This window comes from Pinus tabuliformis, chromosome 3_2 (assembly GCF_031772625.1).
Source record: "Pinus tabuliformis cultivar Carrire ecotype Pingquan chromosome 3_2, CPIR1, whole genome shotgun sequence".
Taxonomy (NCBI): domain Eukaryota; kingdom Viridiplantae; phylum Streptophyta; class Pinopsida; order Pinales; family Pinaceae; genus Pinus; species Pinus tabuliformis.
This window is the reverse complement of record NC_142302.1, coordinates 433,925,149-433,938,035: the sequence shown is the minus strand read 5'-3', so window position 1 is coordinate 433,938,035 and position 12,887 is coordinate 433,925,149. Positions and strand designations below refer to the sequence as shown.

The 12,887-nt window shown below is 38.1% G+C and overlaps 1 pseudogene; it reads left to right on the top strand.

The window, feature by feature from the left end:
- The first annotated feature begins 4,329 nt into the window (after positions 1 to 4,329).
- On the top strand, positions 4,330 to 12,154 carry LOC149181176 (chaperone protein dnaJ 10-like; annotated as a pseudogene).
- Positions 12,155 to 12,887: the final 733 nt, after the last annotated feature.

The window sequence follows — 12,887 nt, the reverse complement described above, 5'->3', positions numbered from 1 at the left end:
TAGTACAACATCAACACCACCCATTGGAATGGAAAGAATTGGGCTATTCAATACATATTCTCCCATGGATAACTTGATATTATGGCACTTTCCTGAGCAAGTTATGGTTCCTCCACTTGCAACCATCACTTAACACTCTAGTGCTGGAGATAGGAAGCAATTCAATTTCTTGGCTATCTTACAATGAATAAAATTATGGGTACTTCCCGAATCAATCAACACTATTACCTTTTTCTTCTTGATATTCCCTTCTATCTTAATAGTTTGAGGAGTGGTAATTCTAGCCAATGCATACAAGACATGGTCAGATTCATTTCTTCCTTCTCTAGGGTTTTCTCCTAGTGTATATCCTCTTCTTTTGACGTTTCTTGTTCATTTTCTTCCTCCTCTTCACAATCTATGTAAAATAATTTCTTCTCAGCACACTTATGACCTTTAGTGTAATTGTTATCACAACTGTAACAAAGCCCTTTTGCTCCTTTTTCTTCCAATTGTTGTGGTGTCAACCTTGTAGGTTATGGATGGCTATGGGCAACAACACTTCCATCTTTATGATTGTGAGTGGTAGGCTTCCTTGTTACCATAATTTTGCTTTCCATTTTTGTTGCCAACCTGAACACCTTCTCCAATGAATCAGGTTCCCAAAGGCAGACCTCATGTTGGATGTTACCCTTTAAAGTCCCTATGAACACATCAATCCTATGCTCCTCTGGAATATCTTTTACCCTTATATTCAATTTTTGGAAGTCCTCAATGTGCTCCATCATTGAACCCTTTTTTTTGGGATTTACCATTGGCTAAAAAAAGTTTTTCTTTTTGTATCCTCATAATGTGCTATCATTTCATCCATAAAAATAGCCCAAGTGACAATTTATTTACGAGAGCAAAGCCATCGATACGATACAAACTGATCTAGTTCCAAATATAAAGTTGCAATGCGTACCTTTTATGTGTTTTGGACATTATGGAGATCGAAAAACTGCTCCATCTGTAGTATCCATGTTGCGGGATCCTTGCCATCAAACTTCCTCATATCGATCTTTGGAACATGGTGGTTCTTCGATCCAACATTAGATTCTATGAAATCATGATTAACATTTATTTTGTTCTCATCATGAGTTTCCTTTACTACTCTTTCGCCATTAGTAAGCATTTCTTGTAGAATTTTTGTCAAATCTTCCATCTTAGCTTCCACGTCATCCATCTTAGCTTCCACGCCATTCATCTTAGCTTCTACGCCTTTATTTAAACCATCCATCTTAGCTTCTACACCTTTCTTTAAACCATCCATCTTAGCTTCCACACCACACATCTTAACTTCTACGTCTTTCTTTAAACCATCCATCTTAGCTTCTGTCACTTTTTGTGCGAGTGAAATTTGTTGCACTTGTTCTTGTAATTTTAATATATCATGTTGCATTTCTTCCTCTTCTTCATGAGTCATGCTAGAGCTTTCAGGTTGCTTACTAGGTGTTTCCATTTTCTTTCTTCGGAGCATCAATTACTGATAATAATGCTTCAATATGCCCTTTGAATTCCTTCAAACTAATTTTTCAAACCAAACTTATGCAAAAAAAGAAAACTACACACCTTTTTTCACTTTGTAGGAGCTCAATATTGAACGATTGTAACTCTGTAATTTCATATCTCCAAGGTCTGAAATTGCGACCTGCAGTATCCCTTTGTGCCCTCTTTCTAATTCCACCAGTCTGATTGAAATTGGATTCTCCAAGAAAGAGTTATGCCCCACCTCCCAAGATGACCTGCTTATATACTTGTTCAGTAGAGCGAACTTGTACAAAGTACCACATGTAATTGTTTCGACCTTCGGACCTAAAAACAATATACAGAAAAGTACAGTCCGTCCTCTTCTCTAGCTTCTTACGAAATTTCAATCTGATGCTTAGAGAGATAGTTATGACGATTTTCCCAAGGTCACCTATTTAGAATGTAATTCGGGAGTCTGCAAAAACCCTAACTTCCTCATATTATATCTCCGAAAATATAGTGAGACAAGATCTGAAATTTGGACCCGAGCTTCACCAAGATTTCGGCTCAAATGGGTTTTAATTTTAGAGCCTGAAACTTCGTAGAAAAAAATTATAGTGAAATTTCCATGATGATCTATTTGAGATGAAATTCTGGAGCTTGCAAAAACCCTAACTTCCTCAGATCATAGCTCCGCAAATATAGCAAGAAAAGATCTGAAATTCGGACTCGAGGTTTACACCGATTTCTTCTAAAATGAGTTTTTTGTTTAGCTTCTGAAACTTCGTAGCGAAAAAGTTATAGCGAAAATTCCATGATGACCTATTTGGAGCAGCGAAACCCTAGAATGCAAAGCTCTAATACCAAATGTTATGAAACCAACTCACAAAAGGATAGAAAAGAGAGATAAACGCCTTAGAAGTCAGCCTCTTCGAGGGGGAAACCTCCTTTACATTACACAAATGAGTAATTCTTGGATGATACAAATGACAAATCCTCCTTTTTATATATAGGAGTTTAAGGGGTCACAATATAACCAAAGCCGACCTAACAATAATAATATAAGGGCGCAAAAATAACAATACTGGGCTTCTATGGGGCACAATAATAATAATATGGGGACAATAGGGGCACAACAATAACAATAAGGGATACAATCACAATAGTAATGGGGGAATCACTAGTATTATAGGGACCTAGCACGTAAGAATGGAAATAACGTCCTCTTCTACCCACGAGCTTCCGCTCCAATACAATAGATAACAATTCTAGTAATTCTTGAGTCAGGCTACAAACCTCAGGACTACAGTCGAGCCTTCCAGCCTTTGATTCCTTTTCGTAACGAGGTGATCCACTAGATCAAGTCTAGCTCTAGATGCTACTTCTGTTACTTCACTTCCACTTGTTTTCCAAAACAGACTGAACCCCTTTCTTGCCACGGAGATCTCCTTTTATCTCTAGGAAAGAAAGGTATAACTATTTTAGTTGTTCCTAACTACCTGGAGGTTGGAATTCGTTTCTGGTCTCCCTTCTTGAATTATGAAATTTCATAATATATATAAAAAGAAAAACAATATTATTACCATTTAAATTATCGATCCAAAGTATCATCGGCATCGGACAATCTCATTTACCAACAAAATAAAATAGTTCTCACTGCTATACAGAAGGTGTTAAATGTACCTTTTGAACCTCTTTCCTTAATTCAACTTGGTCTATGGGAATGAGATCCTTGTTTATATAGATCCCTTTAGGATAGAATAGTTACTAAGTATGACAAATTTATGGTCACTACAACTTATCTTAACAAGGACCAATCTAAGGTGTTACATGTAACTTTCGAACCTCTTTCCTTAATTCAACTTGGTCTATGGGAATGAGATCCTCATTTATATAGATCCCTTTAGGATAGAAGATTTATTAAGTATGACAAATTTATGGTCACTACAACTTATCTTAACAAGGATCAATCTATCTCTATGCTCGAGTCTCTTTCCCAACCTTCTTGCTTTTATGAGATAAGTTGTTTCAATTTGTGATTTTTTTTTAATTTTTTTTACTATTTCTAATGTGTCTTCATGTTTTACTCTTTTATATCAACAATTATTGTGCTCATGATCTAGCTCAATTAGTATTTAATATTAAATTTAATATCTTTATTAATTAATAAATAAGCTTATAATAAAAATCATTAATTAAAAAAATAAAAATAAAAATAAAATTATCAATAAAAAGAAATTGAAATAATATAAATATAACTGAATTTAAATCATATGTATTATAACCGTTAAAAATATTAAGAATCTCTACATGTATTTATCTAATGCCATGATTTGATTTTCTATCTTGTCTTGATAAATAATCTAAAATGTAATTTCTCCAAAAAAATATTCCCAACACATAATTTAAATATTTTATAATCTTAATTAAATAACCATTTTATTTTTTTAACGAACTTTGAATTTATATATATATATATATACACGATGCTTTTCTAAAGTATAATAATTCAATACTATACTTTCCATTTCACTTTCACCCTATTCTATTATTATAAAAATGTCATTTTTAGGCCAATAAACCTTCCTATGCATCAACTTTTTCATGACACTTTCTGTTCGATGTGACACTTTCCACCGTTGATCTGAACCAAAAAAACGAAACAACCGAAAATCATCACGGAAAGTCAAGAAAGCACAAAAGAATGTCGATCGGAAAACCAAGAAAGCACAAAAAGCAAATCATCACGGAAAGTCAAGAAAGCACAAAATAATGTCGATCGGAAAACCAAGAAAGCACAAAAAGCAGGGGTGCTCGTTTTGGCAAAACGCAAGAGACGCCATGCACCCGTCAGAGTATGCATCATGAACAACCAGATCTCCCGGTGGACATCGATTTGTCATCTGATTCTGCCAGAACTCCAGAATCTGCTGCAGACTTTTAGCACTGGTTAAGGAAACTGGTTACTACGACATACTCGCAGTGAGTGCGACGGCCACTGAAGCAGAGATCAAGAATGCTTATTACTTTTTCCTCGTAAAAATCCAAATGATCCTCAGGCGGCACAAAATTTTCAGGTATTAGGAGAAGCTTACCATGTTCCCAGCGATCCAGCACAGCGGGCATCATATGATGCACATGGAAATGCAGGTGTATCAATGGAAATAATAATAGAGGCAGCAGCAGTCTTTGTGACGCTGTTTGGAAGCAAGTTATTTGAAGACTATATAGGCCACCTCACAATTGCTTCTATGGCTTCTTTCGAGAAGATCTTTACTGAAGGCGAGCACACGGATAACAGGAAAGTACAAGAGGAAAGAGAAGAAAAGCTTGCACAGGTTTTGAAAGATCGTCTTTATTCGTACGTACAAGGTGCAGCTAAATCTGACATTAAATTGCTGGGCGGTGCAGCTAATGGAAACAGTATACTGCAGACAATTGGTTACATGTATGAAAGAGAATCGGCGAAGGAACTTGGAAAGAACGAAGACTTATATTTGGGTTTGTCATTTATAGCCGAATGGCTTAGAAACAGCGGGAACAGGTGCTTTTGCTCTATTGCAGTTATTAGAAGATATCAAATGTTGGGTGTGGAGCCTGATTATCTTCTATATTCAAAGGTATCGCCACATAGGACCCCAGTTCGAAATGGGGGCGGCAACGCCGCCCGTAAAATATTCGCTGTAGGGGGGGTCCAGGGGGGGGCGGCTGATCTGACGGTAGAACTTATGTTTAGTTTAGGGTTTTTTGCCCTAGAAGGCAACCCCTCTCTTTGTATGAGGGTATTGTATTTGAGGCTGTGTGATATATGTGTATTCTGTGAGCGAGAAATAGAGAGGTGAGACTGTGAGAGAAAACAGAGGATATTACAGCGGATTTTCTGTAGGTTGTGTCTCTTCATTTTGCTGGATAATAGAAAGGAAGGACTGGCTGTTCGGGGTGGACGTAGCCCAAACTGGGTGAACCACGTATATCTGTGTCTCTCTTGTTTTGTGCGTTTTCTGTGTTTATATTTCTGCAATATTTTATGTGTTCCATTGCTCCGTAATATATAATTTTCTAACAACTGGTATCGGAGAAGAAGGTCTATTTGGCTGATAAACTGGCAGGAAAGAAGGGTTCCTAGTTCGAGTGGGAGCAATGGTGGAAGATGGTAAGTTTAGGGTCGAGAAGTTTAACGGCCAAAACTTCTTGCTGTGGAAGATGCAGATGGAAGATTATCTGTATCAGAAAGATTTATACCTACCATTGGGCGGAAAAACAAAGATGCCGACGGGTATGAAAGACGAAGAATGGAACCTTCTCGATAGAAAGGCACTCGGAACAATACGGTTGTGCCTTGCTGCGTCAGTCGCCTTCAATATTTCGAAGGAAACCACGACAGAGGGTTTGATGCAGACGTTGTCGAAACTATATGAAAAACCCTCGGCCTCAAACAAGGTATTTCTTATGAAACGGTTATTTAATATGAATATGTTGGAAGGTGGATCTGTTGCAAACCATCTAAATGATTTTAATACAGTTACAAGTCAGTTAAGTTCTGTAGGGGTAAACTTTGATGATGAAGTTAGAGCTCTGTTATTCTTGTGCTCATTACCAGAAAGTTGGAATGGTTTGGTAATGGCCATTAGTAACTCCGTTTCTGGATCTAGTACTTTAAAGTTTGATGATGTTGTCGGTGCTATCCTTAGTGATGAAATGCGACGGAAAAGCTCCGGTGAGACATCGGGAAATGCTTTGAGTGCAGAGTCTAGAGGAAGAAAAATGGAAAGAGGAAAGAGCTCAGGATATCGCAGTAAATCAAGGAAAGGCAGATCCAAGTCCAGATCGGGGATAGTGTGCTGGAAATGTGGAAAGAAAGGACACCTAAAGAAAGACTGTAGATCTCGGAAGGGAAAAAAAGGAGATGCACAGCAAGAAAACAATCATGAAGCAAATGTGACAGGTGAGGTGTTACAAGATGCTTTGATTCTTTCTTTTGAAAACATTACTGATTCCTGGGTGGTAGATTCAGGGGCTTCATTCCATGCCACACCTGATAAGAAATACTTTCAAGACTATGTTCAAGGAGATTTTGGACAAGTTCGTCTGGGTGATGATAAACCCTGTAAAATCGTTGGAATGGGTAAGGTTCTTGTAAAACAGCAGAATGGAAACCAATGGCTATTAAAGGAGGTAAGGCATGTTCCAGATCTAAAGAAAAATCTGATTTCAACACGGCAGTTAGGCGGTGAAGATTGTGTGACAACTTTCACAGATAAAGCTTGGAAGGTCACCAAAGGAGCCCTGGTAATAGCAAAAGGCAAAAAGGTTGGTACATTGTATTTATGCAATGGTATTTCTAACTCTGTTAATGCTTTAACTTCTAGAGGAGCAGATGCAGCATTATGGCATCATAGGCTCGGACACATGAGTGAAAAGGGGATGAAGATTCTTCACTCAAGGAACTTGTTGCCGGGTTTGAAGAATGTTGATTTGGACTTTTGTGAGAACTGCATTTATGGAAAACAGAAGAGAGTCATATTTCTCAGAGTTGGGAAAGAAAAGAAGAACGAAAAATTAGAGCTTGTGCATACAGACGTATGGGGACCTGCTCAGGTATCATCTCTCAGTGGCTCTCGTTATTATGTTACTTTTATTGATGATGCAACTAGAAAAACTTGGATTTATTGTATTAAGAATAAATCTGATGTATTTGATACTTTCAAGAAATGGAAAGCTTTGGTTGAGATTGAGACAGGAAAGAAATTGAAGTGTCTTAGATCAGAAAATGGAGGTGAATATTGCAGCAAAGAGTTTGATAGGTACTGTTCAGAGCATGGAATTCGCAGAGAGAAGACAGTTCCAAGAACACCACAAGAAAATGGTGTGTCAGAAAGGATCAACAGAACAATCATGGAGTGTGCAAGGTGCATGAGATTGCATGTAGGATTTCCTTTACAGTTTTGGGCAGATGTTGTAGATACTGTTGTTTATCTAATAAACAGAGGGCCTTCAAGTTCCTTGGATGGTGGTGTTCCAGAGGAAGCATGGATAGGTAAAAAGGTAAACTATTCTATTTTAAATCCTTTTGGTTGTGAGGCCTTTGTCCATATTGATAAAGAAAATAGAACAAAGCTTGAGGCAAAGTCAAAGAAATGTACCTTTATTGGATATGGTGTTAATGATTTTGGTTATCGCTTATATGATTACGAAAATCACAAAATCATTAGGAGCAGAGATGTAATATTCAATGAAAAGGTCTTGTATAAGAATCAGTTGCAGGAAAAGAAACAGGAAAAGGAAAACAAGGAATACGCAGTTCTTGATGAAATCCCTGAAAAAGTAAAGGTGCCTGAAAATAATAATAATCAACAACCACAACAATAGCAACCACCACAACAGCAACAGGCACCCCAAACACCTGAAAGTGGTGTTAGAAGATCTACCAGGATAGGTAGACCCCCTGAACAATACTCTCCTTCATTATATTATTTATTGTTGACTGATTCCGGTGAACCCGAATGTTATGAAGAAGCAATGCAGGTTGAAAGCAGGAAGAAGTGGGAGGTAGCCATGGAAGAAGAGATGGACTCCTTAATGCATAACCAGACTTGGGATTTAGTCAGGTTGCCTGTAGGAAAAACTACATTGAAGAATAAATGGGTTTACAGGCTGAAGGAAGAAGATGGAGGAAAACAGAGGTATAAAGCTAGACTTGTGGTGAAAGGGTTTGCACAGAAGAAAGGTATTGATTTTGATGAAATATTTTCTCTTGTTGTTAAAATGACATCAATCGGAACTATTTTAAGTCTTGTAGCAGCTAAAGATTTGCATCTTGAGCAGTTAGATGTAAAGACAACCTTTCTCCATGGGGATTTGGAGGAAGAGATATATATGCAGCAGCCACAAGGATATGAGGTGAAAGGGAAGGAGAAACTAGTGTGCAGGTTGAAGAAGAGCTTGTATGGCTTAAAACAGGCTCCAAGGCAGTGGTATCTAAAATTTGACAAGTTTATGTCTGAACAAGGTTATACTAGATGTCACTCTGATCATTGTGTTTATTTGAAAAAGCAAAATGATGGCAGCTATATTATATTGTTATTGTATGTAGATGACATGCTTGTTGCAGGATCTAACATGCAGGAAATAAATGTGCTCAAAAGAAAATTGGCAAATTCATTTGCAATGAAGGATTTGGGAGCTGCGAAACAAATCCTTGGTATGAGAATAACTAGAGACAGGAAAAATCGTAAATTAACATTGTCTCATAATGAGTACATACAAAAGGTGTTGAAAAGATTTAACATGCACAATGCAAAACCAGTTAGTACACCTTTTGCTAGCCATTTCAAACTTAGCAAGGAAATGTGCCCAAAGACCCAGGAAGACATGGATTATATGTCTAAAGTTCCATATGCATCAGCAGTTGGAAGCTTAATGTATGCAATGGTCTGCACAAGGCCTGATATTGCACATGCAGTGGGAGTTGTAAGTAGGTACATGAACAATCCAGGAAAGGAACATTGGATGGCAGTGAAATGGATTCTCAGATATTTGAAAGGTACCACAAATCAAGCATTATGCTTTGGTGGTTCAAACATCTCCCTACAAGGATATGTTGATGAAGATATGGCAGGTGACAGAGATAACAGGAGGAGCACTACAGGATATGTATTTACTGTTGGAGGAACAGCTGTTAGTTGGATTTCAAAAATCCAAAGTGTTGTTGCACTTTCAACAACAGAAGCAGAGTATGTTGCTGCTACAGAGGCTAGTAAAGAAATGATTTGGTTACAAAGGTTTATGGGTGAATTGGGTAAGGAGCATGATATGGGCACGTTATACAGTGATAGCCAAAGTGCCATTCATCTTGCAAAGAACTCAGCGTTTCATTCCAGGACTAAACACATACAGCTCAAGTACCATTTCATACGATCAGTGTTGGAAGATTGAGAGTTGAAGCTGGAAAAGATACACACTAGCCAGAATCCTGCAGATATGCTAACAAAAGTTGTAACCAGGGAGAAACTGAGAATATGCTCAGTTTCAGTTGGTCTTCAAGGATGACGATGAAGATGAGAAACAGCCAGGTCCAAAGAGGAGTCATTGTCCAACAAATGGAGCAGCGGTGGAGTTGCTACAATCAGTCTCCAAGTGGGAGATTGTTGGGTGTGGAGCCTGATTATCTTCTATATTCAAAGGTATCGCCACATAGGACCCCAGTTCGAAATGGGGGCGGCAACGCCGTCCGTAAAATATTCGCTGCAGGGGGGGTCCAGGGGGGGCGGCTGCGACCTTTGGGAGCCCCCCCCTGGCGGGGAGTTTCGGGGGCAACGCCCCCGAAGCTAAAAACAGCTGTAAAATTGCCTTGTAAAAGTATAGTAATTTCTAGTCAATCTGGGCCGTTCATTAGGCGGATGATCTGACGGTATAACTTATGTTTAGTTTAGGGTTTTTTGCCCTAGAAGGCAACCTCTCTCTTTGTATGAGGGTATTGTATTTGAGGCTGTGTGATATATGTGTATTCTGTGAGCGAGAAATAGAGAGGTGAGACTGTGAGAGAAAACAGAGGATATTACAACGGATTTGCTGTAGGTTGTGTCTCTTCATTTTGCTAGATAATAGAAAGGAAGGACTGGCTGTTTGGGGTGGACGTAGCCCAAACTGGGTGAACCACGTATATCTGTGTCTCTCTTGTTTTGTGCGTTTTCTGTGTTTATATTTCTGCAATATTTTATGTGTTCCATTGCTCCGTAATATATAATTTTCTAACATCAAAGAGTAGCAAAGTACGGAGGAGAATTATAGTGAAGCCGATTTGGGAGCATTTTTACAGTCCAGCAAAGAATTGATTGTCAACTCACTTTGGAAAGTAAATGTGCCTGACATTGAATACACTCTCTCGCACGTTTGCCATGATAAAAATAGCTAAAACACACAATTACAGAAACTCAAATCATATATTATGCACAAATGGTGTATGTGCAAACACACTCACACACACAAATTTACATTCAGATTACTCTATTAAATAGAGTTTTTGAGATCCAACTTATTCCCAAATTAGATAGAGAGGTTGAGAGAATTTCTCAACCAACACAAACCAAATTCTTAAATATGGAATGTAAGCATTAACTCCAACATCCCCCCTTAATGATTACATTACATGAAAATAACAAAATAATCAAGCTTATCAGTAGATGCTCCATCAAGTTGCCTCATAACCCTCAGAAAGGTGTAGTTGGCAAGTTGGATTCCCGAGTTCCCTTCTCAACTCCCGAATCAAGGACCTCCCGAAGTCAATTACTGGACAGCATCCCAATATGTCACATAACCTCATTAGGAAACCACTTCCACGTCTACCACTAATGAGGGATCCTTTCCTAGATCCGCAACTGCCATACTATCTGGACAACCATCCATATTGAGCCTTACTGTTACTTGATCTTTAAATACTGGCATCAGACACATAGTTGAACTGCGGGTTATTTTTATTGTTTTTTTTTTTTTAATTTTGAATAAACATATTGACATATACATCAAAATGTAACTGTGCTGTGTAGAATTAATGCATTGACATGCTCACCCAACAGCTCACATACAAATCTTGATTAGGCTTTGACATCGTCGTAATTATACGCACAACAATTCCAACTCTCTTCCAGTTGAGAGTGAAAGCGCTGCAAATTCGACCTCTGCTACGCATATATACACACAGAATATCAATCTCGCCTCTGCCATGCATATATACATATAATATCAGTATCTCCCGTCAGCTCTAGTTGGAAAACAATGAAGAGCTCTGAGAGGTCAATGCCACTCTTTCTATCGGATTCAATTATAGCTTTTGGAATCGGCTGCCTCTCTGCGTGAATATCAGACACGGCTCTCTCTGTAACGCAGATTCTTCCCAAAACCCATAAATATCGACCAATATCACAGTGATAAAAGGACATGTAGCAATAAAACATCTGCAGTGGCCATCTCGGATATAACTTACAGTTGGTGTACTGGTCGGCATGAAGCGGAAACCTCAACAGCGGAACGCCATTGCAGAGACCTTGCAAGATTGAATTCCAGTCACAGGGCGTGAAGAACCCACCGATGGAACGATGCGATAGCAATGCCAAATGTTGATGGCGGGACCAGTTAGAAGCGACGACACCCTTATCTCTTCGATCTGATCAAGAAAACCAGCTGGCAAAATCTCGGATAGCGACGCATCAGAATTGACAGTCCCAATGATAAAAATAGCTCCGATTAACATCCAGATGCACCTCCTCACAACACAGGTTCAGATCTAGCTCTGATACCATGATAAAAATAGCTAAAACACACAATTACAGAAACTCAAATCATATATTATGCACAAATGGTGTATGTGCAAACACACTCACACACACAGATTTACATTCAGATTACTCTATTAAATAGAGTTTTTGAGATCCAACTTATTCCCAAATTAGATAGAGAGGTTGAGAGAATTTCTCAACCAACACAAACCAAATTCTTAAATATGGAATGTAATCATTAACTCCAACATGCCAGATCGTGTTGCAAGATAAGACCCTCTCACGTGTGCCACACGGTGTTGCAAGATAAGAGTGCAAAGAAAGAAGATCTTCAAGCTCGCGCAGAAGGTTTAAACATTCTGGGAAAGATTTTCCAAACCACAAAACTATAAACTATATTTACTTTACGCTTCCTTTGCATTGAATTTTATCACATTGCTTTGATTAGAAGTCGGAATTCAGGTGCACAAATTTATAACTGTCTACGAATAATAAACTAGCCCAAGCTTCAGTGTTATCATAATAAAGTCTGATGCAAGAGCATCAACCCACTAACGAAAATGATTTCTACAAGAAATCACATGAAAAGCACAAGTGTCAAAAGGAAATACGAATTATTAATTTGCAATTTAAAAGCATGGTGAAAATCAAATATGCGAGGGATCTTAGCGTTACGTTGGTAGTCAATCTTTAACCAAACTTGAAAAAAAAAAAATGTCATGGTGAAAATCAAATATGCCAGAGATCTTGGGGTTACGTTGGTAGTCAATCTTCAACCAAACTTGAAAAAAAAAATGTCATATTTAAAATCACAAGGCTCTGCGGCCTTGTTTGATGTTTCAGACATCAAATCATCATGCTAATTTGAAATATTTCCGCAAAGTTCATGAGGCTTGCAATAAGTTTGTCATTCTCTTCATCCCCTTTTTCATAGATGTCTCTTTTTTTATAAGAATTTCATTTACAATTACATTGATTGGTAGTGTATTTAATACCAAAGTCTAAGGTTCCTTGAAGATACCTTAAAATGCCTTTCGCTGCAACCCAATGATTCTCAAGAGGCTTTGACATGAATTGGCTCAATAAACTGACTGCAAAAGCCAAATCGGGCCTACTTGTAGTCAA